Consider the following 6,843-nt stretch of genomic DNA (forward strand, 5'->3'; position numbering starts at 1 on the left):
GCGCCACCCTGCGCCATGTGCCTCTGTCGTCTGCTCACGCTGCTGACGGCTTCCGCTTTTTAAACTAGTCCTGTGTATGTCTTCCGAATACTGCTGCCTCCACCGCCACCCTGCGCCATGATTCTCTGTCGTCTGCTCACGCTGCTGACTGCTTCCGCTTTTTAACCTAGGCCTGTGTATGGCTTCAGAATAATGCTGCCTACACCGCCACCCTGCGCCATGTGCCTCTGTCGTCTGCTCACGCTGCTGCCAGGTCCATACTGATTCATGGCCCCCTGTACCGGCTCCTCATGAACGTGGTTCAGCGGGTTTGCATCACTTAACGGCAAATCGTTAACAAACGCTGGGACTAGAGATGAGCGAAGTATTCAAAAATTCAATTCGGCTGATTCGGCGAATTTCAGGAAGAAATTCGATTCAATGCGAATTTATTCGCTACAAAATTAACTTATAAAAAGGGTTTCTAGGCTTCAGAGAGCCTTTAAATTAGTGCAGAACACTGTACCTTTAATTTAAATGCCCTTGGAGATGAGGAAGGAGAAGGAGAAGGATGAGAAGAAGGAGAAGGATGAGAAGAAGGAGAAGGATGAGAAGAAGGAGAAGGATGAGAAGAAGGAGAAGGATGAGAAGAAGGATGAGAAGAAGGAGAAGGAGAAGGAGAAGGATGAGAAGAAGGAGAATGATGAGAAGATGGAGAAGGAGAAGGATGAGAAGAAGGAGAAGGAGAAGGATGAGAAGAAGGAGAAGGATGAGAAGAAGGAGAAGGATGAGAAGAAGGAGAAGGATGAGAAGAAGGAGAAGGATGAGAAGAAGGATGAGAAGAAGGATGAGAAGAAGGAGAAGGATGAGAAGAAGGAGAAGGATGAGAAGAAGGATGAGAAGAAGGAGAAGGATGAGAAGAAGGAGAAGGATGAGAAGAAGGAGAAGGATGAGAAGAAGGATGAGAAGAAGGAGAAGGATGAGAAGAAGGAGAAGGAGAAGGATGAGAAGAAGGAGAAGGATGAGAAGAAGGAGAAGGATGAGAAGAAGGATGAGAAGAAGGATGAGAAGAAGGAGAAGGATGAGAAGAAGGATGAGAAGAAGGAGAAGGATGAGAAGGATGAGAAGAAGGAGAAGGATGAGAAGAAGGATGAGAAGAAGGAGAAGGATGAGAAGAAGGATGAGAAGAAGGAGAAGGATGAGAAGAAGGAGAAGGAGAAGGATGAGAAGAAGGAGAAGGAGAAGGATGAGAAGAAGGAGAAGGAGAAGGATGAGAAGAAGGAGAAGGATGAAAAGAAGGAGAAGGAGAAGGATGAGAAGAAGGAGAAGGATGAGAAGAAGGAGAAGGATGAGAAGAAGGATGAGAAGAAGGATGAGAAGAAGGAGAAGGATGAGAAGAAGGATGAGAAGAAGGAGAAGGATGAGAAGAAGGATGAGAAGAAGGAGAAGGATGAGAAGAAGGAGAAGGAGAAGGATGAGAAGAAGGAGAAGGATGAGAAGAAGGAGAAGGATGAGAAGAAGGATGAGAAGAAGGATGAGAAGAAGGAGAAGTATGAGAAGGACAGTTCTGTGACAGTTTTTGTCTATTTCTGACAGTTCTGTGACATTCACTCCATACAGCGGTTTCAACCGCTGTATGGAGGGAATGTCACAGAACTGTCAGAAATAGGCTATTTCTGACAGTTCTGGGACATTCACTCCATACAGCGGTTGAAACATTGTATCTATTTGTTTCCATAAATGACATTCTGCAGATACACTTAGAGGAGCTCTGCAGATACACTTTTTGCCGGCTTGGAATTATTCTTATTTTCATCCTACTTCTTCTTTTTCTTCTTCTTCTTCTTCTTCTTCATCCTCATCCTCATCCTCTTCTTCTTCTTCTGAGGATGAGGATGAAGAAGAAGAAGAAGAAGTAGGATGAAAATAAGATTAATTCCAAGCCGGCAAAAAGTGTATCTGCAGAGCTCCTCTAAGTGTATCTGCAGAATAGAGGAGCTCTGCAGATACACTTTTTGCCGGCTTGGAATTATTCTTATTTTCATCCTACTTCTTCTTCTTCTTCTTCTTCTTCTTCTTCTTCATCCTCATCCTCATCCTCTTCTTCTTCTTCTGAGGATGAGGATGAAGAAGAAGAAGAAGAAGAAGAAGAAGAAGTAGGATGAAAATAAGAATAATTCCAAGCCGGCAAAAAGTGTATCTGCAGAACTCCTCTAAGTGTATCTGCAGAATAGAGGAGCTCTGCAGATACACTTTTTGCCGGCTTGGAATTATTCTTATTTTCATCCTACTTCTTCTTCTTCTTCTCCTTCTTCTTCATCCTCATCCTCAGAAGAAGAAGAAGAGGATGAGGATGAGGATGAAGAGGAAGAAGAAGAAGAAGTAGGATGAAAATAAGAATAATTCCAAGCCGGCAAAAAGTGTATCTGCAGAGCTCCTCTATTCTGCAGATACACTTAGAGGAGCTCTGCAGATACACTTTTTGCCGGCTTGGAATTATTCTTATTTTCATCCTACTTCTTCTTCTTCTTCTTCTTCATCCTCATCCTCAGAAGAAGAAGAAGAGGATGAGGATGAGGATGAAGAAGAAGAAGAAGAAGAAGAAGAAGTAGGATGAAAATAAGAATTCAAGAGTTCAGGGTCCCTGTACGACCTCCCACTGCTGCTGTCTCCATCGCCACACTCTGCCATGTGCCACTTTCAGGTCTCCTCACACTGCTGGTGGGTTCCATTTTGTCATAGGGTGCTGTATGGCCTCCCATTGCTGCTGCCTCCACCGCCACACTGTGGCTCCACACTCTGGTTTTGGCCCCGTGACTGCCCAAATGAGTGAAGTGTGCGGTTATTCTAAGATCGACGGCACTCATCTGCATGTCATCCTGACTGACAGTATTATTTCTCTTCCCCAGCAGACTCCAAGGGCATTTAAATTAAAGGTACAGTGTTCTGCACTAATATAAAGGCTCTCTGAAGCCTAGAAACACCCTTTTATAAGTTAAATTTGCAGCGAATATATTCGCCTCGAATCGAATTTATTCCGCGAATTCGGCGAATCAGCCGAATCAAATTTTTGAATAATTCGCTCATCTCTAGTTGACACGTGTTAGTAAAACCGTCCATATCATCACAACTACTTTGTACATCCAGGTGAATTATACCGCATTTTTTTCAGGACAAATTGGGCTTTCTTTCATTTGGTGGTAAATGGTAATGGATATCTCTTGATTTTTTTTATTATCAAAGGAAAACTAGTCCAAAATAGTAAAAAAAATACTTTTTTATTTAGCTGTGTGTTTCTTGTTACTACCATAACCTACCACCACAGAACAGAAAATAAATTCTCCAGCTCTTACAGCGATACCATATATGTGCATGTTATCTGTTGTTTGTACCTGTAGTACAGTCCAAAAACAATAGTGCACATTTTGGTTTTTTTACCTAAAACACACCGACACTGACACTAACTGACACTGATACCAATTCTTTTTTAAATCCTGACCTTTGACCCTTACTTTTTTTTTTTTTATCTTGACCTTTGACACTGACCTTGACCCAAACACTAACCCTTGCACTGAACTAGATCAAACCTTGATCTAGGTATTTTTCTTTATTTTTTATATTTAATTTTTTATATTTAATTATCTTTTTTTTCACAAACTTTTTTTTCTCTCTATGCCAGGAGTTAGAGAGATACAATGTATCTCTCTCCTCCATTCATAGAGAGAGAAAAAACAAAAGGGCCGGGCTGCAGTGACTGATCACTGTGTTAGCCAATCAGAGGCTATCACAGAAATCATGTGACCCGGAATCGGGAGTCCCGGGACCCGATCATTAGAACGGGACCTGGTGCTCTCAGTGACACCGCAGTCTTTGTGCTGGTAGCGCGCTGTGCGGCGCGCTCCCAGCAGAAAGACAGGTTCACAAATATGCTGCCCCACGGAAAGCCCAATTCTGTGAGGCCGCATATTTGTGTTACGTCGGCGTCAAGGGGTTACATTAAAGTGATCAGGTTTTGAAAATAAACCCACTACTGGCTATGCACATTTTTCACAACTATGGCTTCATTTGTAGGTACACTCGCACCCCACACTATACAATAACCACACAATTAGCTGTGCTATTGCAAGATAATGTGCTCCTTCTAAAAAAAACAATACTATAAACACACAATTCATACAAATAAATGAAAAATCCATGAAATGTTAACCGCTTCCTGTCCGCCCTATAGCAGTAATACTGCAGTCCCGCTATAAGTCGCTGATCGCCGCCATTACTAGTAAAAATAAAAGATTAAAAAAAATCCCAGTATATATACGCGTAAACCAATTAATTTACATAAATTAGGATATTTTTTAGCAAAAATGTAAAAAATCTAATTTCACCATAAATTTAGACCAAAATGTAATCTGTGACATGCTGTCACAGATTACATTTTGGTCTAAATTTATGGTGAAATTTGATTTTTTAAATTTTTTTACTGGACATGTTTAATAGCAAAAAGTCACTGAGTTACTTTAATTGACAAATTCACCGTCATGCAACACTGCACCAAACAAAATTTATATCATTGTTTTCACACAGACAGAACTTTCTCTTGGTGGTATTTGATCACCACTAGATTTTTTATTACATAAACAAAAAAAGGCTGAAAAAAAATCATATTTTATACTTTTTGCTATAAAACATTACAAACATTTTAAAAAATATTTATTAATTTATATATATACATATAATTTGCTGATATTGTTTTGGTTTATATATAGTTTGTATATGAATATGTTTACATTGTGTGAACAACAATGGAGGTAATGAATACACACAGAGATTTTTGATAGGAATTGATACATTCATATGGAAATGCCTCTAAAAGTTATTGATATTGAGGGTGATAACATTTGTGATAAATTTAAAAAATTATATTTCTTCATAAATTTTGGCAAAAATGTATTCTGCCATATATTTGTGGTAAAAAAAAAACCCAAATAAGTGTATATTGATTGGCTTGCACAAAAGTTATAGCGTCTACAAATTGCAGTATATATACTAGAATTGTTATTTTTTTTAAATATTATTGGTGGCAATAAGCAACTAACTCTTGATAGTACGGAAGGCAATCTGACACTAACTGACACTTTTGACACTTTATAGGAACCAGTGCAGTGACACTACACTACATTTCCCTATGTCTGAGCTGTTCTTGTTTAAGCCACTTGCCCTACGGAAGATTTTACTCCCTTCCTGACCAGGCCGTTTTTTACTATTTGGCACTGCGTTACTTTAATTGACAATTGAGTGGTCATGCAACACTGTACCCAAACAACATTTATAACATTATTTTCACACAAATAGAGCTTTCTTTTGGTGGTAATAGATCACCACTAGATTTTCTATTATATAAACAAAAAAAGGCTGAAAAAAAAGAGGGACTGTGCTAGTATGGTGGGCAATCTGACACTAACTGACACTTTGTGGGAACCAGTGACACTACTACAGTGATCAGTGCTAATTATATACAGTGACACTGTACTGATGACACTGGCTGGGAAGGAGTTAACATCTAGGGGCAATCAAAGGGTTAACTGTGTGCCTAACTTTGTGCATTCACTGTGTGCTGTTTTTACTAAGGGAAACAAAAACTGGAACATCCCCACTCACAGGACAGAGACAGGACAGAGCTCTGTGTTGTTTACATTCACAGAGCTCTGTCATGTCTTCCTCTTTTCCGTTCAGAAGGTTCCACAGCACAGACGGGGAGGTGGGAGCATACTCACGCAGCCTACCCTTGAGAGCCAGATCCTGTATTAGACAGGAGAGTCGCTCTGTTGCCGTACTCTTATGAATGTTAAGAGGTTAATAAAACACAGAGACAGGAAATTGCATCATAGTTATGTAGTTCTGTTAGACAGAATACTACATTAAACAATAAACAGTGCCATCTAGTAGTAAAACTAGTCAACAAGAGTATAATATACAGTATGAGCACTGTGGTTGTACCTATGTCTGTAGCACTACCCCCTTAGGAGTTGCCAAAGATTTGGGTTCTCCTACAGTCCTACACAGCCAGGCAACACACATTTTCACATCAACATAAATTTAGGAGTCAGTGACCAGTCCTTGAGCTTGTTTTGATGTTTTATTAGGGGATTTTAGAACTTGGATGGGATAAGGGATGTACGGGATGCCCAAAAGAACTGAGGACAACTTCCTGAACTTTGTACAAGTGGTTACAGCAACAGCCTCTTTTGGAGAGCTAGCCAGCATCTCCTCTAGTACCACACCAGATGCTCCTCTGTCTGGCTTCCTGGAGGAATCCTGAGCAGGGGATCCTGTGACTGTCACTTTAAGAAATAAGACAGTCCTGGATGATGACTAATCTAGTTTTCCACCACAGTGGTCCTTCCCCTATCTGGCCCAGGGGGTGCAGGTCTACTCACTCAGTCTTACCCCTGTGTTGCTGGTGGGTCAGTGGCTGCTACCAGGCCTTTTAGCTGGGCAGCTCCTCACCTGCCTCACAGGTGGCCCTCTCTCAGTGGGCCAGTGAAGTCCTGAGTTTTCCTCCTTCCTAGGTCCCTGTAGGTGATGGCCTCCTCACAGGCTTCTGCCACCAGCCTCTCATCCTCTCTATATTCCACTTGAACTCTCCTTCAACTCTCCTGCAGCTGAGCAGGCTCAATTACTAATAACGGCTGTCCTGGCCCCTTGCCAAGCCTCCTGTTGGGGATTGGCCAGGGTCCTCTGAGGGTACAGAACAGACACTTTTCAAATCTGCCCACTACTTCTAGACCAAAGTTCTAGAACAGCGGAAAATTCCAGAGGGCTGATCTGCATAGTCTCTCAGCTCTGAACAGAGGCGGACTGACCATT

Source organism: Staurois parvus, unplaced genomic scaffold, assembly GCF_062004578.1.
Source record: "Staurois parvus isolate SC_StPar_1 unplaced genomic scaffold, SC_StPar_1.0 ptg000860l, whole genome shotgun sequence".
Lineage (NCBI taxonomy): Eukaryota > Metazoa > Chordata > Amphibia > Anura > Ranidae > Staurois > Staurois parvus.